Source organism: Hemiscyllium ocellatum, chromosome 14 (assembly GCF_020745735.1).
Source record: "Hemiscyllium ocellatum isolate sHemOce1 chromosome 14, sHemOce1.pat.X.cur, whole genome shotgun sequence".
NCBI lineage: Eukaryota > Metazoa > Chordata > Chondrichthyes > Orectolobiformes > Hemiscylliidae > Hemiscyllium > Hemiscyllium ocellatum.
Window position 1 is genome coordinate 61,517,638 of NC_083414.1, and position 22,886 is coordinate 61,540,523.

A 22,886-nucleotide genomic window follows, 5' to 3' on the forward strand; every position below is an offset into this window, starting at 1 on the left:
GTTTCTTAAAGAACGGGAGTAGTGTAGTATTAGGGCTTAAGGCTATGGCAACAACAATTGAACAAAGGGGGAGAAGGGGTACAGGAGGTGGAAGTCAGAGAACCAAAGACAGGAGAAGAGAAAATGTCAGGCTGGAGAAGGTTCCACACTTAAGGTAGTGGAAAGTCATGAAAATATTTGCAGATAAAGTTTTAAAATTCAATACAGCATAAAGTTTGTAAGGCAGATTGAGGAGTGGGAGAGAATGCTGAAACTTGGACAAGTTGGAGTTTGGGGAAAGGTGGAATCTGGGAGACTCTGGGATGGCTTATGGTAAGGGAAGCATGATTAACGGCTGTTGGCAGCAGTGAGGGAAAGGGAAGGTGGAGGTGGGTGATGTCGAAGAGAGGGAAGGAAGTGGTTTTGCTGATGCAAAAGATATTTAAAACCGAACCTTGGTTTGAGTTGAAGAGGACACTGTAGGGTTTGCTTAACCAGGCCATGCAGCCAGGAAGGAGTTTGAATCGTGTGAATGTATCAATACATTGTTTTCGATTGCCCCACAAAAGGAAAATTTGTCTTCCTGTTAATTAGAAGAACAAATTCTGGAATCAGGCCTTGTGATAAAACATTTGCGTTTTCGTGTACACAAACTCTCACCTGAATTTCAAGGATGCATTCACTAATGATGGTCCAGGATACTTAGAACTATCTCATGCAATTTTCCCCGCACATTTCAATTTACATTAGATGAGATTTCCTACAGTATGGGAACAGGCCATTTGACCCTACAAGTTCACATCGACTCTCCGAAGAGTAACCCACCCAGACCCATTCCCAGACCCTATATTTACCCCTGACTAATGCATCTAACACTATGGGCAATTTGGCATGACCAATTCACCTGACCAGCACATCATTGGATTGTGGGAGGAAACCATAGCACCTGGAGGAAACACACGTAGATGCAGGCAGAATGTGCAAACTCCATACAAAGTCGCCCAAGACTGTAATCGAACTTGGATCCCTCGTGCTGTGAGCAGCAGTGCCAACCACTAATTTACAGCTCTAATTTACTGCAAAAGCAAGGCCTCACACTAGTATCTACAAAGTCTGGGCAGTAATGGCCTAGCATTTAGTAGCAAAAACCTGGAGATGCCTGTATAGATCAGAGGATTAAAAATGCATTCCCACCCACAAAACGTATCAGCATTAACCGCATATTGCTGGCCTGGCAGATTGTGTCTAGACATTTCAATTGTCAAAGCAAACAATTTTCATAACCTCTGCCAGTCCTTCAGGGCTGACATGGAAACAGATTCTTCAGTAAGCATAGCCTTTCAAATGGAATCAAATATAACAGCTGCTTCCATCATCTAGGCATCAGAAATATTTCAAACCCCTATAGGTGTTAATGCAGGCATTGGTAAGCCCGCCACATCTATCTGTATGAGCCAGGTGACAGCTGCTTTAGAGAGGACAGCAGATCCCTGCACCTGCTTCCCCAACACGCCAGGGAATCAATAGGAAACAGATGCATTTTTAGTCCATAATGGGCATTTCCAGTGTCCTCTTGGCAATTGATCCCCACAAGTGCTGTAATTAGTCCATCTCCTGAGAGTGGGATCACATTCCAGATTCAGGAAGAGGTTTACGTTCTGAACATGAATATGGCGATTCTATTTGCGTTCAGTGTGCGCGCTGATATCTCAAGACCTCCTGCGGCTGCATTCTCTTTGTCTTGTAGTCGTCACTTTGTTAGCTGCTTCAGTTTGACTTCTAAGTTTGAGTTCGACTGAAGGAGCTCTGAAACTTTATTTCTCTACAAATGCAAGTGGGCACAGAAAAAATAAATTGGAGTCCTGGCCACTGGCTGGCATTATTATGAGCAAAATCACAAAACCGAACAATTACTAATCAGCCCTCCCCCCTCCCCTTCTTATTCCTACCTCTAGTGCTGCAACTGCAATCATCTGCACAGGCCGTTTCAATCTTCCCCCGCCCCAAGATATGTAAACAAATGTGTCCCAGTGGTACAGTTACAGATCTGCTACCATCTCCCCAAAATAATCACCCACTTTTCCACACCAATCTTATCCAGTTACCACTTGTTCCAACCATACTTTTGCCATTGGTCAACTCAGTACCTTGATACCTTCATCTCCCATTACAGTCTCTTGGGTCACATTGCCTCCCTGCCTTCACTTGGATGAAACATCGTCCCCTTGGTTCTCATTGAGAATGCTGCAGTCTGAGCCCATTTGGATCCTGGCTGTGGAAGTTTCCCTGGGCTGCTTCCTGTTCTGACCTTCACAAATATAAAAATTTACTCTGCTTCCAAAAAATGTCATTCATTGCTCACGTTTAGCGGTTTACTTGACTCTTTTCCTAGCCCAACTTCCATTTTGTTCACCTCAAACAGATCGGATTTCCACAGGGATCCACAGCAAGCCTAAAGGACAATACACATTCCTGCCTATTCTGCTCCTTGTTGAGTCTGCGCCTTTCACTTGCTGTTTTATGGCTCCACATCATGCAGCCTGAGAATTTCACCTTCTGTACCAGAGCTTTGGAAACATTCTCTGCTTTTTTTTCAGCAAATGTTTTAGGGTACATTCTTATTCCATGTAGTCAGTGCTTTTCCTCACATTGGCATGACAAGGCTCTTTTTGCCTTCATCTTTCACAGTCCATCTTTGTCAGCTTACTGTCTATCCCTTCCATATTTCATGGCCTAACCCTTCCAAGAAGGGCTTATTCTCCACTAAGTTGAGTTGTTTCTTTACCCCAAAGGCTCCTGTAGTTTTAAGCCCCTTTTCTTGTGTAAGGCTTTCAACAAGCCATTGCCCTACCTCTGAACTTTCCTCTGTGTCTCTTTTCAATGCCTATGGTTGATTAAAAGAAAATATCGATAACCAATCCTAACTTTGTAAATGTCAATCAGTTCATTAATTTAACTCTTGTTCTTACTATGCATTCTGCCTCCATCTCCTTTTGTCTGGCTACTCTTAACTCAACTATCCCCCTCATTTTTCAACTTTAAGTTCTGGTAAAGTGTGCCCACTCAACATGAACTGGTCATTGCTCTTCACACACACTGATCCAGAGTTTGCAGCATCATTTTATCATCTTAACTGCCATGGGACTTGGCTGAGAGTGGTGCATCGGGAATAGGTGATAGGACAGTAAGTAACTGGACTGAATTGCTCCTGTTGTGTGTGCAAGGTAGACTGGTCAATATTCCATTCCTGATGAAGGGCTTTTGCCCGAAACATTGATTTTCCTACTCCTCGAATGCTGCCTGATCTGCTGTGCTTTTCCAGCACCACTCCCATCCACTCTTTGCTACTTATCCCCCTCCCCCACCTATCACCTCCATCCACACCCCATTCACCTATTGTACTCTTTGCTACCTTCTCCCCAACACCCTCCCCCATTTATATCTCCACCCTGGAGACACCCTGCCTCCATTGCTGATGAAGGGCTTTTGCCTGACACGTTGCTTTTCCTGCTCCTCGGATGCTTCCTGACCTGCTGTGCTTTTCCAGCACCACTCAAACTTAAACGCTGGTTTCCATCATCTGCAGTCCTCACTTCTGCCTAATATTCCACATTGCTGAGCAGGTACCAGTTTTGCGACTATACTGGACGAGCTTGGATAGGGGCACTGTTCTGGAGCAGAAGTCTTCAGCATAAATGAGTACTGCCAGCCTTGGCAAGGTCCAGTGCCTTTCTCGACATCAACTTGCTCTTATGGTCGAAAATTTGGTATCAAATGCTGCAGCCTTATCTTTTGCAGTCACATGCTGACCTCTGACATCACTAAGGATGGGGATATTTATGGAGCCACCTCCTTAATTGTCCATACCATTCACATGCAAATATTTAGAAATATCATTACAGTGGACGTGGCATCACTGGCAAAGCAAGTGTTTGCTTCCCTTCCCAACAGCCCTTGAATGGAGTAGCTGGCTAGACCAAAGAGACAGGGCAGCTAACCACATGGTTGTAGGTCTGAGATCATAAGTAAGTCAGACTGGATGAGGATGGCAGATATCCTTCTCAGAATATCATCTGTGATCCACATGGATTTTTATAACAATCTACAATAGTTTTGTAGTCATTGTTACCGATACTAACCTTCAACTCAAGATTTAACAAAAAAAATCAGTTGAATTCAAGTTCCACCATCATCCTTAATGGGATTGCCTTGTAATGGAACTGCAGAGCTCTGATCTAAACTGCTGGTTAACAGTCTGCTTTGCAATGCCTATAACATATTGCTTCTGCTATTTAGCATGTGTGTAGCCCTATGTAAAACAGGCTGCTGACTGCCTGTGACCTGTTTTACCCAAATGCAGGAGGTCAAGACCTAATCCATTCAGAGCATAACAAAAAGCTGTCTCGATTTTTTGTGCAGCGTATTCACTCAAACATGCGCCTCGTGTTTATATATGAATTTCTGAGCGTCTGTGCCGTCCATATGAAGGAGGAAAAACAAATCCACATTGAAAGTTGACTTTGGAACAGCTTAAATTTATGACACTGAAAAGTTTGGAGAAGACTGCGTGGTCAAATGTTTGAGTTTCAAGTCAATCATCTAGCTTTCTGTGGGTCATGTACACAGTTCCCACTCAACCCTCCAGTTACTCCATAAGCAAATACCCTGTTGTATAAAACAAACAAGTGAGTGTGGTTAATTACCACAAGGCGCAATTAGGTTGGCTTATACTGTAAATGGTTTTTACTCTGATTCTGTCAAGAAGTTTAGCCAAAGTTTATCAAAACTTAAGATGCAAAAGAAATTGAGAAGCTAACAAACTCAACATTGAGGGAACTGGTTGCAGATTTGGCTTTCAGTAGTATTTGAAGTGGTTCCTTCAATCCCAGCCTCTGGTCCTATACAGTTTACTCAGGAGGTGCAGTTCTGGGAACCTGGTTCTTCTCAAATGGAATTAAGTGACCTGAGCGTTTTCATAATCTCCTTTTTCAAGATTGCTTGGTAGCAGTTCCCTTGCAATCCTAACTGCACTGCTTATCTGAATCTTCATTACCCCTGGTTGCTTCTGCTGAGGAATAATATTTAACAACCACCTTATACAGTGAAGGCATCACAATGCTAGCCATAACTCAGTTGTTAGCATTTGTCTTCGAATCGGAAAGTTGCGTATTCAACTCCTGCATCAGAACTTGAGTATCGAAACAAGGTTTACTGAGGAAGCACTGCACAGTCGGAGGTGCAACTTTCAGATGAAACATCAAAAGATACAATATGGTGCCGCTGCAGAGGAGGGCGAAGGAATTAGCTCAAGTGGGAAAACTGAATGCTAGCTTAAGAAACATAAAATCTGATTACAAAAAGCATGTGAAGGAAAAAAGATTTGTGAAGACAAATGTAGGTCCCTTACAATCAGAAACAGGGGAAGATCTAGTAGGGAACAAAGAAATGGTGGACCAATTAACTACATATTTTGTTCTGTTTTCACAGAAGAGGACACAAACAACATCCCAAAAATGTTGGGTAACGCACAGTCGAGTGACGGGGAAGAACTGAAGGAAATCAGTACTCACAGAGACAATGTTGTTGGGGAAATTAATGGGATTAAAGACCAATAAATCCTAAAGACCCAATAATCTACACTTCAGAATACTTTGGAAAATAGCCATATAAATAGTGGATGCATTGGTGGTCATCCTCCAAGATTCCTATAGATCAGACGGTAGCTAATGTGAGCCCATTATTTAATGAAGGAAGTAGAAAGAAAACAGGAACTTACAGACTGGGAAATGCTAGAATTCACAGTAAAAGATTTATTAGTAAAACAATTGGAAAACAGTGACAGGATTGGATGTATTTAGCCTAGATTTATGAGAAGGAAACCATGTTTGACAAATCGACTGGAATTTCAAGGACGTAGCTAGTGGAGATGATAAGAGAGAAACAGTGTATGTAGTTTACTTTGACTTGCAGAAGACTTTCAAGATCTCACATAAGAGGTTAGCAAGTGAAATTAAAGCACATGGGATTGGGAGTAGTTTACTGACCTGACTGTTTGGCAGCACAGGAAACCATGTAGGAATAAATCAGTCATTTTTCAAAGCAGGATACTGCAGGGATCAGTGCTTGGACCCTAGCTATTGACATTATATAATCATGATTTTGATGAGGAAACTACATGCAACATTGTTTGCAGATGATCAAAATGGGGTGGGAGGCTGAACTATGAGAGGATGCAAAGAAGCTTCAGTGAGATTTGGGACAAGTTGAGGGAGTGGGCAAATGCATAGCAGATGAAGTATAAATATGGATAAATAGGAGGTTATCCACTTGGGTAGCAGAAACAGGAAAGCAGATTGTCCGCACGGCGGTAGATTGGGGAAGGGATGGGTGAAAAGAGACCAGGGTGTTCTCATACAGTAGGTTTGCTTGTGCAGCAGATAGTGAGGAAGGCACATTGGCCTTCCTTTTGAGGGGATTCAAGCAGAGGAACAGGCATGCCGGTATGATTGTACTGGGCCTTTGTGAGAGCACAACTGGCCATTTGGTCTCCTTATCTGAGAAAGGATGTTCTGGCTATGGAAGGGATGCAGTAAAGATTTACCAAACTAAAATCGCTATAATGGAAGGGCTGACACATGAAGAGAGACAGGATTGGTTACCCACTGAAGTTTAGAAGAATGATAGGAAGCATCTACTGGAAATGTCAAATTCCAACAGGTCTAGACAGGGTAAACACAGGAAATTATTCCTAATAACTGGAGAGCCAGGGGCACTGTTTAAACAATAGGGATTGATGAGCCTGTGGAAATCTGTGTCATAGAAAGCAATTGAGGCCAAAACATTGAATGTTTTCATGAGAAAGTTAGAGATATTTCTTTAGACTAAATGGATCGAAGGGTGTAGGGAGAAACTAGAAAGAGAGTATCGAATTGGATGATCAGCCAAGATCACACTGAATAACAGGGCAGTCTTGAAGGGCTGAATGGCCTACTACTTTTTCTATGTTTTTCCTACATTCCTATTACAATAGAGACTATCCACCACTGAGAAAATGTAGGTGATCTTTTATTGCTTGTAAGTAACTTGGTTGGAACAGAAACATGCAGCTCTCCAAATGTATTACAATTAAGGAATTTAACAGCAAGCTTTCATGAGTTTTAAATGCAAGATGGTTATTGGTTTACTTCAACATAACACTTTACCACACCTCTATTTCATACATGCATACCCCCACCAAAACACTAGATACAAGTAAAGAAAGTACAATGTCACAGTTGACAGCTAACACAGTTTCTCATTTATAAGTTCCAGCCTTTAAGGTGGCAGGCCTGAGCTTTCTTGAATGTATTTGTAATTTAAGTTGAAGGGGGAGTAGAATACAGTACAGCAAAGTGAAGGGTTCACAACGGATCGAAGAGTTTCATGTAGTTAACAATCTAAGAGGTTGATCCTCCAGTGAACTTTGAAATGAGAACAGGTTAAGTACGTCAGTTTCTTGATGACTTGCAACTACTTAAGAGTCTAGCTCTCAGGCTGAATGATGACTCATGGTTCTGATAGATCCACTGGGTCTTTAGCTAAGAAAGTCTCCGATTACAATTTTAACCTCATGACCAATGGACTAACACATCTGAGGCACCCAGAATAGTTTGAATGAGGAGTCCATGATAATATAGCAGTAAGTTCACAGCGGCCACTGCGCTCCAACCTTCCCTTTTGTCCCAAATGACATATTGACTCTCCATAGTTTTCAGATGTTGGACCATCACAAAATAGTGAGATACGAGTGTGCCAAACAGCTATGAGACATACTATCCAATGTCCATTCTAAATTCGGCACTTACAAGGTACTCCATACTGTTTGTAATCCAATTCTGGCAACCTGTTGGTGTTCAAATTTTTCTTAATATTGATTGAAAGTAATAAGATGCGCCTGCACTGAACATGACAACACACTTCAAATGTCCTTCACTGGCTGTAAAGCACTTGAAAAATCCCGAGGTTGTGAAAGGTGGAAAATCAATACAAATTTTTCTTTCTTTGGCTAAATATTTTGATTTTGGTTCCAAATTACTGTGATGCTTCAATGTGCTCGAACAATCTGATTTCATATCTGCAAATTAGCCTTTTCATAATCTTACGTTCCTCTGATCTCCAGTCACTAAAGCTTGCCCATTCCATTTCCCCTTTGTACAAGTGTCCAAATAGCAGCACGGCAGGTCAGGCAGCAACAGAGGAGCAGGAGTGTCAATGCTTTGGGTATAATCTCTTCCTGAAGGGCTTATGCCTGAAACTTCAATTCAAGTTTCAGGCATAAGCCCTTCAGGAAGAGATTATACCCGAAGCATCGACTCTCCTGCTCCTCTGATGCTGCCTGACCTGCTGTGCTTTTCCAGTACCACACGTTTTGACCGACTCTCCAGAATCTGCAGTCCTTGCTTTCGCCAAATAGCGATGGCCAAACTACACCCACTAGGTTCAACGTGCTAACATCAATTTACTACAGCTTGCAAGTTGACTGCAGACAAACCATGTTACGCAAAATTATTTGTCCAGAGTTTGCATACAAGAGCGGAAGACAGTAACAATGGCAAAATGTGTCAAATCAATTGTTCCAGAGGATCTTGCAATGAGAAATGCCACATTATTAATTTTTGAAAGTAGGCCAAGGTACAGTATGTCTTTTCTTAATTTGCTTTGTTTAGGTAAAGGAAACTGTACTCATCTTGATCGAGGTCAGACTCTTTCACGATGACACAACATTTTCCTAAATGTCAAATTTCTAATCCGTCTGTTCAGATCAATAGAAGATGTCATGACAAGAATTGGGATGCATACTATTCAACAACCCAACAGCAAACGTTATTTCATCTTTACAGTATTTCTCCTACCTCCTCATGTTGTTTAAATGGGAAGAGGAGATCATGGAAAAAATAAAAAGACGTTAAGTGATTACATGGAGGGAAGAGGGTATGAGCTGGGAGGCTCTCTCTTTAGGAAAGGACTTTAATCAAGACCTCATCTATCCTCTCAAGTAGTTTTAAACAAAATGTGATACTGTCTCAAAAGCAGAGGCTTTCCAGCCTGTTATCTGAACTGATATTTATCCCTCAACCAACAAACCAAACTAAAAAGGAGACACATTGATAACATTAAATTTGCCAGAACTAGTTAATTGGATAAAATATTGAGAACAATTCATTTAATAGGCTGTCAATATGAATTTTAAAAATAAGAAACAAAGACCAATAAAAGAATTAAGCAGCTTATGCAACATCTGTGGAAACAGGTTTAACATTTCAAGTCTTTTAAAATGCTAAATCTTTTAATTAAGTTTATTCAACAATTCCTTTTAAGTGAGCATATCAATTTTTGAATTGATTGCTCCAATCTCCATTTGCAGTCCATTAACTAAAATTCCCAAAGCTATAAGCTACTTGACTTTATAAGAATTGGCATTTTTACATAAAGAAACAATTGGAGATCAATTATCTGTTGAATCAGATGAGAAACATGACTAAAATCCCATGCAGCAAGTCATTCATAGTCATATTTTAAAATTAAAATTTCCTCTCTTGCCAGTGATTACTGTTCAAACTGTTTCACTAACTTATGTTGTGTTAGATCATAACATATTGAACTTTAATTTCCAAAAAAATATTATGGTTAAACCAAATACCCATTAACCTGAGTAAAGGAAATTCCCTCCTCACCACTGACTGCGGCGCAAAAGGTACTGTCAAAATAGTCATGAGCCTAAATGCTCACTCCAATCATGTTTTGTGCACAAGTTTTGTGCCAGTAGTTATGTGCAGAAATCTAAAAGTTGCTCAATGTACCACTCCAAATAATTTACCACCTGGATTTCTATTCATGACCATTCAACATTGCCTGATCGTAATGAACTAAACTCACCAGAAAAGATAAGGTCATACTTTTCAGTGTAAGCATCCCTTTAACAAAGCATAACCAATGTTGGTTACTACAAACCTTTCTATCACTGGAAACTATCACAATTGGGAGTATCATTCCTTCTGACATTAATTGTTGTCAGCAATTTAAAAAGAGTCTAAAATAAGCTTTTCCTTTCTCTTAACCAAACCTTTCTTTCACTCTTGCTGCACACAATTTAGCTACGAATTCATCCACTCAAATATTTCCTTGGCACTCCTTGCCCTGTTAATTTGACTGATCTTCAATCTGCTTGGTTAAGCATGTTCACTGTCCAGTTTCACACACTGCTGCATTGTCCGCTTGCATTTTCAGCACACAAGTTACAAAAAAAAAACCCCTAAAATACGGAAGGCCGAATCCAACAAATGACTGACATCATTCGCAATCATCAATTTTGGTTCATTACTCCAGCGCACTTGAAGTACCATTCTCCTCACACCAGTTTTTGTGTGAAAAGGCAAGGGGTTGCCGCTATTGGCAGGAGGGTCAATCAGCAGAAAGCAAGATCGAGGACAATTGAAGAATTCAAAGAACTAGCGGGGAGGTGCAGACAATTTATGGAAAAAACACACAGTAATGATGATTTGAAGTACTCTGCATAAATGAGTGGTGGAAACAGATTTACAAATACTTCTCAAAAAGAAATCAGATATATACAAGGGCAAATAGACAGATGATAATGTTGAAAGAGCAGGCAGGAAGCAGTATTCAAACAGCTCATTTGAAGAGTTTACATATGTTACAAAGATGCCTCCGTAACAACGTTTGGGGATGTGTGCGAAGGATTTGTGGACACTACTACGTTTGGAAAGACTGAAGATACTCAAATTGGTTTTCTTAAAAGATCACCATTTTGGGACTATTGTTTTAAAACACAAAAGACTTTCCTTGGAAGTAATACAGCTTAAGCTAACAGCTTAGACTTATTTACTGGAAATTACATGCCTGGGTTTATGGTGGTCTAAAGCTAGTTTTTGTTTTGGATGTTGTTTGAAGTTTAATTGGGGTACAGTCTGCTGAGAGAAAAAGGCTACCCAAGTTATCCTCGGCTGTTCTGAGAAATCCCTTCTGAGGAATCCTTTTGGAATGGCTGGAACACTGATCTCTGACATTCCAGAAAAGTCTTTAAAAAAGTGTATTCCAGGACATTGCTTGAACAGGCTGCTTCTATGAGGTTTCAGTGACAACTGTGAGTACAAACCGTCTGAATGAGTCATGAAGTCAACTGAAAGCCATCTCTCTAACATCATAGTTGTTGAAGAGGAGAGGGAGAAGCTAACAGTTATTTGGCCACACAGTCTTTGCTCGCCCCCCAAAAAATTAATCTCTGCAAATAAAATTCTTCACTTTTTAAAAAATTGTTGCGTGTGTATGTTAGGTTATTTAGAAGGGTAAGTATTCACACTTCCATATTTCAACTCTATGTTAGTTAGCTTTACATATTTGCAATTAGAGTCCTGTTTTTACAATAACTTGCTAGCTTGGCATTTATTAAATAAACCTTTATGATAGACTGAACAGGTAACTAAATAATTTGCCTGATTGGTAAATGGGTAATGCATTTAAATTTACGTTGGGACCAATACTGTAGTGGGACCACAGAGAGACAGTGCACTCTCCAATCTCAGTCATAACATGATGAGTTGAACAGTGTACATATTTTAAAGATTCCAAGATTGGTGAATTTGGGAAGTATAACCCCCGGTGATGCAATGTCCAAGGGGTCAAGGTTTCAGCTGCTTCCTCCTAACATCCATTATTATTCAGTCAATTGGCAACTCACTCAAGGATGAAGGCAAAAAATTTTGTTTGGTTCCCCCCTTGAAATTATTGTCAGGAAAATAAAATCAGTCACCAAATAGAAGAATACTTTTTTAAAATGATGACACTCGAACCTCCTACAAACTTTCCTCATTTATCAGTGTTTGTTTCTTAAAGGGAGGTCCTGAGAATTAAATTAGTCTCACAATGAGGTGAAGACTATTCCAGATGTGGTTGGCTTAACACTTATGGAAATCGACTAGGTAAAAACAATGACAGCAGATGCTGGAAACCAGATTCTGGCTGAGAGTGGTGCTGGAAAAGCACGGCCGTTCAGGCAGCATCCAAGGAGCAGGAAAATCTACGTTTCGGGCAAAAGCTCTTCATCAGGAATAGAGCCTCTACTCCTGATGAAGGGCTTTTGCTTGAACCATCGATTTTCCTGCTCCTCAGATGCTGCCTGAACTGCTGTGCTTTTCAGCACCACTCTCAGCCAGAATCCATTTAGGGAAATCAGAAAACTGAAAAATGCAAATAAAGAGCTCAATATGTAAAAAGGTGCCTAAAGGCAATATGGAAAATAACTTTTTAAAACACCAAAATGGGAGAGAGATTGGCATTGGAATCACTGCCACCAACAAACATTAGCTATACTGCATCTCTCAGTACCACTGGGTTCTCAGTTTCAAAGGTTTATCAGCAGAGGAAATAAAATCTAAACATGAAATAGAATTATTTATGTGCTCCAAAAGCAGTGAGCCAGAATTTAGTTTGATTATGATACAAAAGGAACTGAAATGGGAGTGAGAAGGTATCACTTTGTAGTCATCCTCATTGAGTTTTGAGAAGTAGTCACAGTACAATGTTGAGTATCACTGCAACTATTTCCATTGAAGATCAGTGTCATATTTATTATAAATATGATCCACTAATTGACCATAAATTCCAGACTGTCGAGCCACTAATCTAGGTTAGACTGTGCAGATGCTGATGACCCACGGATCACCCAGATGTTGTAAACTCCAGAATGGGACTGCATTTGTACCATCTCACAGTGAGGGCCTCAATGGGAGGCCAAGTTATGAGGTTGCACTCTGGTCTCTTGGTCAGTCACTATACATTGGCTGGGACTCAGCCTTAGCAAAGAGCCTGAGTGCCACCAGGGAAATTCCAGGCTGCGCAGTGACCTTAACTGATGCAGTGAGGAATATCATGAGTTATCACTGCTTGCAGACTGGTCATCATCATGCCCTCAACTCGTCTTTTTGTAAACAATCCTGAGGCAGGGATATTCTAGCAGTTAGAGATTTCAGGATCACCTGCCTCTGTACCCATATCCTGTCATTCTAACTGGGATTCTATGATTCAAAACCATTTATTGTTCCATGGTATTATGCAACTGTGGTGTTGGAGTCATGATATACAGACTCGAATAATATTATACGATTGCATAATCATATTTGAGAAAATCCTTTCTCGCACATCATATCATTACCATTGTTATGAAAATAAACAAACTGCATACTGTCCAATATTGATAGCAACGTTTTACAGGATAATTGTTTTTATTCATTTATAGGATGAGGGCATCACTGGCTAGACCAGCATTTATTGCTCACTCTTAAATGCCTCAGAGTCAACCACATAGCTGTAGGTTTGAGCCACCAGGATCAGGTAAGGCTGGCAGATTTCCTTCCCTTAAGGACATTAACTAACCAGATGAGTTTGTATGGTTATTGCAGATTTTTAAAAATATATAAATCTTTGCCATGGATACTTTTCTTTCACTTGTCCTTTAAAGCTTCTCTTTCATTTCTCTTTGCTTATGGCAGACTACTTCTCTCAAAAAAGGACACAGACTCTCACTGGCTTACTTATTCAACTAGAAAGCAGTGTGCCACCACTTCCGCCTCAATATCATGACCCTAAATGGAATGGAGTTTTACCCACAACAATTCCAATCTTGGTAAATTTGATCAGGCAAGATCTCCAAGAAATGGTTAAACAAATTTGGTGTATGAAAGATGAAGGTATAGATAAGCCACCTGCAACCAGTCACAAATCAAGAGACAAGCCCTTAAAAAGGTCATGTGGTATGATCTAATAATCATGTGCTGCTTCCCCCCCCACCCCACACAAGAAATCAATACAGATTAATACTTGCACGATAAAAACTCATTAGCAGTTTACTTAATCACCTACATCTGAGTTCTTTGCAAAAGCTGTTAACAAGTCCCAAGCACATTATCAATTATTCCAGGACGTGGTAGTGATTCAGAATCCCACGGTTTGAAACAGGCCCTTCAGCCCAACAAGTCCATATCTACCCTCTGAAGAGTAACCCATCCACATCATTCCCCTACCCTATTACTCCACATGTACCCTGACTAATGCACCTAACCTACACATCCCTGAATACTATGGGCAATTTAGCAAGGCCAATTCACCTAACCTGCACATCTTTGGATTGCGGGAGGAAACTGGAGCACCCAAAGGGGACCCACGCAAACATGGGGAGTACAGTTGCCCGAGGCGGAATCGTACCTGCGTGCCTGGCACTGTGAGGCAGCAGTGCTAATCACTGAGCCACTGTGCCATCCAGAATTTTACAGTCACTGCTCTAAGCTTTTGAAAATTCAGGTTTTTCAGCAGTAGCTGATGGGGGTGTGAAGGAGGCAGACTCTTCACTGGGCTGATCAATATGGAGACCGGGCGGGGGGCGGGTGGTGGTGGTGGTGGTGGTGGTAAGGGGCGGGAGAGAAACAAACCAAAAGTACAAGATTTTGACACTTCAATCCCACAGTCATGAGCAAGGCCAAGTTTTCCAAACTGTATCTCACGGGAAATATTTGAGGGAGTTTCTAATACGATTGTGCATTCTGTCCCAACAGATAGAATGGGTCGTACTTATAAGCCATGGTTAGTGAATGAACATGGACAATGAACGAGACTCCTGACGGATGCTTGATTAACAGTTCTGCAGCCAGAAATCTTGCAAGACTGGATCATAGGCAATTCTGATAGTTCTGAGAACTCCAGTCCATAATTCCCCTCAGGGAAGGGAAATAACCTGATCCTCTCAGAGACTTGAGGCCTGCAGGGCCAGTGGGTACGGGGACTAAATACAAATCAAAATTAATTCAATTGTTTATGTCACTGATTTGGTACTATAAATTTAATCAGGTATCAGGTCTAAAAACTTTAAAACCAAAACAAATGGCACTCAAATTCACTAAGGGGCAATTATTCCAGCAGTTATCATTCTCAGGCATAGCAAAAAAAACTTTTTAATCTGTACATGTTGACCAATAGGCAGTACAATCATTGGTGTGTATCGCTCAGAAATTCAAGTAAAGATTTTAATTAACATCTAAGTAAGCCAGTAGTACCATGTAATAGCGTGTAGGACATCAATGCCATCACATTACAACAGGTTAGATCCTGACAATGTTCTTTCAAACGTACTAACATTGAAATGTCCATTCTTACTTCCAAAACAGTTGGTGACTCATTTGTCCCACCCTCCCTGAGCAACTCAACACCCTCCTGCTCCTTGCTTTCACTTCCATCAGGAACCGTCACTTTTTCAGCTCCCCTGGAAATCCCTGCCCTGTGTCTTCTTTGCCTTTGCTACAATCCAGTTCTGCCAGAAACCTGCTTAAAAGCTGAATCCCACAACACCTTCTCTCTCAATTTCCCCAGACTGTATGCTCTTATCATGCTCCTCCTTGGAAAGGAGGACCGAGGTCACCAAATAAAGGTAGCATTGTTACATTAAGCAGTATAAACAGAAAGAGATGCTGCAATTATTTTAACATAACCCATATACCAAAACTAAAAGAGAAGTCATCCCAGTGCATGCGCAAAGACATGCCATGCTATCAGAGTGGGTAGCACATGTGTTTATAGACATAGTCAACTGGCTCTTGGTAGTGAGGACTGCTATAGACAGGAGCAGATGCAGTACTTTCTCAGCATATACCATCTCATGTAGACCTGTGATGGCCTGCCTATTTCAACAGCTTCAAACTATACTGGCGCAACAAAGACCACTAGCTGGCACTGCCAGCTTCCATTAATGTCTATTAAAAAATGTTTACACAAGAATGCCAGTGAATTGCAGGGTTTTGGAAGTCTCTCTCCAGGTCACAAGTGAGACAATCTTTTTGGGAGACTGCTCATCTTGAAAACCATTGCAGAGAGTTGGCATCTCTGAAATGTAAATACTTGAAAGTAATTAGAGGTGAGTTCAGCATACTCAGAAATCAGGATGCACCGAAAACTGCAGAATCTAAACACGCAGATTTGTCTCAGGTACATAGAGGAAAATCTCAGAAGTACCGGATTTGAAACTTGTTGCAATTGTGATAAAAATGGCCTATCAATCTTAGGTTCCCATCGTCCGATTCTAATACCTGGGATCTTTCATGAATGAGAATTATTTTACAAAGGAAAAGCACTGACTTAAAGTTGCCTTCAGTGGTCAGCTGACCAGGCTGAGCCAAGAGTATGAAGTAAATCAGCAAACAAGGACCGCAGACAAAATGAACTGTCACAAAAAGGCTTGCAAACTCAGATCTGTATTCACTGGTTGAATCACACCTTTCTGTAAATTGCCTGCATTCGGATGGAAGTCATCGGCAGTCTATCCATTTTCAAACAAAATGCAGCCGACCGTGAGACTACAGAATTGAACTATATTTCAAACAAACAGCTTTTGGACAGAGAGAGAAGAAAATGGATCTGTGATAACATAAATGGAAGGCTTACTTTGTCATTCTACTTCTCCCAGCCTTTCAGAAGATAAAGCCTTCTGAAAATCAACTCAGAGAAACCGCTATTCACCGAGAACACTCAGACAGACAAATTCTGCTATTTTGGATGAAGAAACACACGTAAACGGCTCCTTAATTTTGACTAGCACTACATTTAAGTTGAAGTTTGATGAAGCTGTTTTCTAAAATGAATTAAAAATAGTTGTTGTGGCTACTGAGTGGGTGAAGACAGAAAGAGGGGAGTCCATTCACCCCTTCTCACCGGATCACACTGTCTCAAAAGGATGTGTGTTGAAGTTCCACTTCATGGATTTGAGCACATAATCTAGGCTGACAACTGGTGGGAAGCTCTGCAGACATTGATTGATGCACCAACATGTGACTCCTATTTCTGGAATCTGGTGCCACCCACAGACCTGAGGTCCCCTTGGTGACAAGAAAAATCAGACAAAACATTCGCTAACACTGCGGTGCAATACAGAGGGATCAATTTTTGATAAGTTCTTAAGACATAGGAACAGAAATTACCCGATTTCTCTCAACAAGTCTGCTCTGCCGTTTGATCAAGGCTGATAGACTTTCCAACCCCATTTTACCGCTTTCTCCCTGCAACCTTTAACCCTCTTGGCAATCAAGAACTTAACTGTCTGAATCAAATATTGCTGTGGAGTTGAAGGCATGCACTTTAAGAGAGAGTGAAAGTTGAAAAGTTGGCAAGCACCTGTCATATGAATGAGTGCAGACACAGATAATTTGAAGATGTAACATTTGAGATGTAGCGCCAGTAATGAGTTGTTTAAATCCATTTGAATTCAACCAATTTAAATTATGGTCCAAGATATTAAAACACAATTGCATTTGAATTTTACTGTTTTGACAACATCAAAGCAATGAGATGATCCAATGTTTTGGGGTATAAAAGCAAGCATCTTTGAAAAGTTGGCTGGAGAAAGAGCACCTTCTGCCACTGAACAACTGCCATTCAAAAACATTCTCTCTGAAAGGTACCTTTTTCATATGAAACACCTTTGCAGCAGAAGCCCAAAGATGACCCAGGGAAAATCTACAGAGCAGAATTGACAGGTGGCTGGCTTTGAAAACTGATTTGTTGCAAGTTTAGTAGGACCTTTATCGGATCAGTACATTGTTAGAGTGGGAGGTCGATAAATCATTGAGATAAAGGAGGCATACCATTGTAGATAGTTGTTGCTTAATGTTAAAATATTGATTTTTTTTTTCGTTAAATAGTGGAATGTGAGTAGCTCTCGGTCATTTATACTTTAACAGATTAAGAGGTGGGGTGATGCTTGTGTGTTTGGTCCAATGAGTAGAAGGCTTTACGCCATGTAAACTTATTCAATGACCTGGCCACCACAGCCTTCTGTTGCAATGAATTCCACAGATTCACCACTCTCTCGCTAAAGAGGTGGTTTCTCCTTATCTCCATTCTTTACTATAATGCTGTGCTCTTGGGTCCTTGTCTCTCCTGCCAATGGAAACATCTTCCTAACATCCAGTCTGTTCAGTATTCTGGAAGTTTCAATCAGATCTCCCCTCACCCTTCTAAACTCCAATGTGTATAGCACCAGAGGGCTCAAATGTTCCTTATATGTTAAGCCTTTCATTCCTTGGATCATTCTCATGAACTTCCTCTGGACCCACTCCAGGGCCAAGACATCGTTCCTGAGGTGTGGAGCCCAAAATTGCTCTCAAGATTCTAAATGTAGTCTGAACACAGCCTTATAAAGCTTCCCTGCCTTTATATTCCAGTCCACTCCAGATGAATGATGACAATTGTAGTTATCTTCCTAACTACAGGCTGAACCTGCAAGTTCACCTTAAGAGAAACCTGGACTTGGACTACCAAGTCCCTTTGCACTCTAGATTTTGGAATTTTCTCATTTGGAAAACAGTTCACACCTCTAATCTTCCAACCAAAGTGCATGACCTCATACTTTCCCATGTTGTATTGCATCTGCCACTTTTGTCCACTTTCCTAACCAGTCTAAATATTTCTGCATACTTTCTGCCTCCTCAATACTACCTGCGCCTCTTTGTATCATCTGCAAACTGAGCCAGAATGTCCTCAGTTCCTTCATCTGGATCATTAATGTATAAAGTGAAAAGTTGTGGTCCCAACATGGACCCTTGTGGAACACCATTAGTCATGGGCTTTGATCCTGAAAAGGACTCTTTTATCCCCACTCTCTGCCTTCTGCCATACAGCCAACCTTCCATCCATGCTAGTACCTTACCCCTGACATCATGGGCCCTTATCTTAGTCAGCCTCCTGTGTGGCACTTTATCAAAGGCCTTCTGGAAGTCCAGATAGATAACGTCCATTGACTCTTGTTCTAATCTACTCGTTACCTCCCAAAAGAATTCTGACAGACCCCCAGCTGTCCTCTTGGATGCATATTAAAGATCCCAAAGGACTATTTGATACAGATCAATGAAGCTCTGGCTAGTAACTAAATCTTAACCAGTACATCATTAAGATTAGGTCATCTATTTCACTGCTGGTTTTTGCAGTGTCACAGTGTCTAGATAGGCTACAGTATCTCCAATATTACAACAATGTCTAAAAACTTCAGAAAGCACCTCATTGATGGTGGAATGCATTGGTCATCATCCTGAGATCAGGAAAGGCTCTACAGAAATGTATGTTGTTTCTTTTTGCATCCCCTCTTTGTGACTTCATAAAGCAGACACTGATAAACTGAATGCAAAACCTATCTAAACGTTTTAGTTGAATAAAAACATACTTTCAACACAAATTGGAGTCCACTGATTATAGTAAACTGAAGAAATGTAACTTTCACATCAGGTCATAAAGACAGAAAAGGTTATGTTGTCCTGAGTTATAGCTCAAAGCTATATGCTGAATCTTGGTAATAAATCACTTACTACTCTGTCTGTAATCTTAACTTCACTGTAATCAGCTAAGTGTACAAAAATGCAAGGTCATAATTTCTCATGGCTTTTCACAAAACGTGAAACTGCAAAGTTTGAATTTATTTACATAAGCTGCTCTTTTTATTAGCTTCACACCAGCATTACTGAGCACCAACTTAGAGCCCATCTACAGGATGGATAGTTGGAGTTTTTCTCCAAGGATGAAAATGTCAAAAACTGGGAAGCACAGGTTTAAGGTGAGAGGAAATTTTCTTTTTTTAAAAATATGTTGGTCAAGTTTAACAAGCATTTAGACAGATGCAGGGAAGAGGGGGATATGGAACACATTGCAGGCAGACGGGATTAGTTTAGAATGCCACAATGATCAGCACAAAATGGTGAGATGGAAGGTCTGATGCTGTGCTGTACTGTTCTATGTAACTATGCACAGGCCTGCAATATTCTTAATTTCTGAAATAGAAGCTGTCAAATCCAAAGTGGTTCTGGCAAATGCATTTGACAGTAGAAACCAAAAGACAGAAAACAGGAAAAGTGGAGTCAAAGTGTAACTCAGCAATGAGTCAGACATAGTGAATGGAGGCAACCAGCTTTGACATTGAAGGAGGCAGACTTTATGGATCAATATTTGACAGAGTTGGCCTTGACACTAATATTTCATCCACTGAATTGCAAGTAGCTTTAGACTTGTATCAGAAAATAATTTTACTGTCTATTTAAGCAGACTCATGTTCAAAACTTCAGCAGTGTCATCAAAAATAGCAGGATGAAGTCCCCTATTAGAATATTGTACAAACTGTGTGTGTACAATAATCCCAGAGACTGCCATTGTTTGGTTGGGAGTATACTAGCCTCTGAGTTGTAAGATTCTGGGTCAAGTCTTACTTGACACTCCTGTGTGAAACAGGCAAAAGTTTCCCCATTACAGGTGCCAATTTACATTGCGAGACCTTAAAGCACCAAATGTCTGCTTCAGTAGATGTAGAAGCTCTCATGAGACTATTTCAAATGAAGAGCAGGCCAATATTTATCCCTCAAATACCCCAAGAAATGAAGAAAGTAAATCCATATCATAATAGAAGGGATCATCTCATTATGATCGCATTGCTGTTTGTGGAAATTTCACTAAAAATTAGTTGCAAAGTACTTTGAGATGAATGATGGTTCTAAAAAGCTCTACATAAATGTAGTTTTATTTTCTTATAACAGTGAAGTCTCCAGGCACAATCAACAGGTGAATGATACAGTCATCTTCTTTCAGGGCAGGAATTAGTAATCTAAAGTCTCAGCTCAACACCCTGGGGATATGGATTCAAATCCCACCTTGGGCAGCTGCAGGGTTTTAAATTTAGTCAGTCAATATCAAAGTGAGACATGTTTTCACGGGAGCGTGGGAGGTTGAGAGGTGATCTGATAGAAGTTTATAAAATAATGGGAGTCCCAGGTAGAGTTAACGGTAGTTAAAATTCCCCTTTCTAGGGGAAAGATAAGATTAGGGGGCACAGTTTTAAGGTGAGAAAAGAGAGATTTTAAAAAGACATGAGGCAATTTTGTTTCCACAGAGGGTGGTTCGCATGTTGAATAAGCTTCCTGACAAAGCAGTGGATGCAGGTCCAATCACAACGTTTAAAAGACATTTTGATAGGTACATGAATAGAAAAGGTTTGCAGGGCTATGTGCCAGGAGCAGGCAGGTGGGACAAGTTTAATTTGGGATTATGGTCAGCCTGGACTGGTTGGACTGAAGGATCTGTTTATGTGCTATGTGACTATGTCGCAAAAAACCCCATCTAACGTCCTTCATTTGCTATCTTATCTAGTCTGGCCGGCACAAGTGTGGAGGACGCTTCACTGTGCCTGAAATGCTCAGTTCAAGGACAACTGGGGATTGACAACAAATGCTGTTCTTGCCAGCAATACCCACATCATCACCACTCAGCCCAATATTTACTGTAGACCAATCTACATAAGGATTATTTTTATTCTAAAAAAGTAAGAGGCTAACTTAGGCCATATTTTTGTCTAACATTTGCAAAATAGTTGGCCAGGATTGTATCTATTTAAGTTAACATTGTGGACTAGATGTGGTGTACGGGCAAAATGGCCATCTAACCTTTCAAGAAATGAATTCAAAAGCGGAGGTGGTGAAGAATTGGTAAAGTAAAGGGATTAAGCATGGGGTCATGACATGTGATTAACCTGTGCTAATTTGAAACTGCACGACATCAAGTTTGCATGCTGCCTGGTAATGTAAATGCTATTGGCATGCATCCCAGCATGCTAAGTGCACAGTTGAGTGGCTGCACTGCACAGAAGTTGGCTCAAGTTCACAAAAGGCTAGCACCACCTAAAATTGACCTCAAAAGGTGAAATACACGCTGGAACTGGTAAAGATAGGAACCGACAAGCAGAGAGAAGCACGGAAATGGCAAAACAGGATAACAGAATGCTCCCCAAGGAGAAGAGATCTCAGTGCAGGAAACATTAGGAAAGTTGTTGCGATCGATGCCAGCATCCCGATACAGAGAACTTGGATGCAGTGTCATAAGGAGTTCAATTATTGCATAAGACAGGCCAAGGTTTTACTGAGCACGTGGTCACATGCCTAGTGAACCATCAACTTCACACAACCCTTCCCTTACTTTTCCACACAATTTGCAAACATCTAAACCGAACAACTTGAAACTTCACAACCTCACCTCACCCTTCAAATACTGCTGCTAACATCACACCCACATCACACATTGTGTACAAGCTGAGAGATGTGCCTGTTGCAGCTGGTAAACACACAGCAACACATGAACAGATGGACTTTCCTGTGTGAGAGCGCACGAGCAGAAACTAGCCCATAATTGGAGGCAATTAACTGATGGGGATGCCCTCATGGTGAGGAAATAGCTGGTGGGTTGGGGGGGGGGGGGGGTGGAAAGAGAGAGGAATAAACACTAGTGTGGACATAACTACAACAGGGTTAAAAACAAAAGATAGTGGCACATTCCTGCTTAATCTGGCATCTCATAACATATTTTGCTTTCATCCTTCAATCTCTTCTGATTTAGCACCTGCAAATGGTGTTACTGTGCTGGAGGAGTCTGCGACCAGGGCTGGGGAAGAGCCCAAGAGAACTGGAGCATGAGCAAAAGCAAGAAAAGGGTGGTGAGGGCACCATATCCCTTGTGAATGAAGTGGCAGAAGATAATCAGCCACCAAGGACTGAGGTGGAGTGCAGGTGAACGCTGATAGGTGGGTATTCAAAAAAAGCTTGGGATGCCTGCCAGAAAGCAGGTGACACCCTCTTGCACAGAATCTAGAAAGAACTCCAGAGGCAGAGGTTCACCACAAAGGTTGGGGTACAGCAGGCCTGATATGAAAGTGGACACCCTCAGGGCACAGGAAACATGGGCTTCGCTGGCTGGGCTAGCGTATGTGTGGATTGGAAAAACAGGCTTCAAGAGAAGAACACTAATGAGATGTGGGGATTGTTCAAGGAGCAGCTACTACGTGT

At 41.0% G+C, this 22,886-nt stretch overlaps 1 protein-coding gene across 1 annotated transcript in view; it reads right to left on the reverse strand.

The window, feature by feature from the left end:
- Positions 1 to 22,886, reverse strand: part of itpr1b (inositol 1,4,5-trisphosphate receptor, type 1b) — a 505,447-nt gene that overhangs the window by 49,578 nt on the left and 432,983 nt on the right. The gene's annotated exons all lie outside the window — the stretch shown is intronic.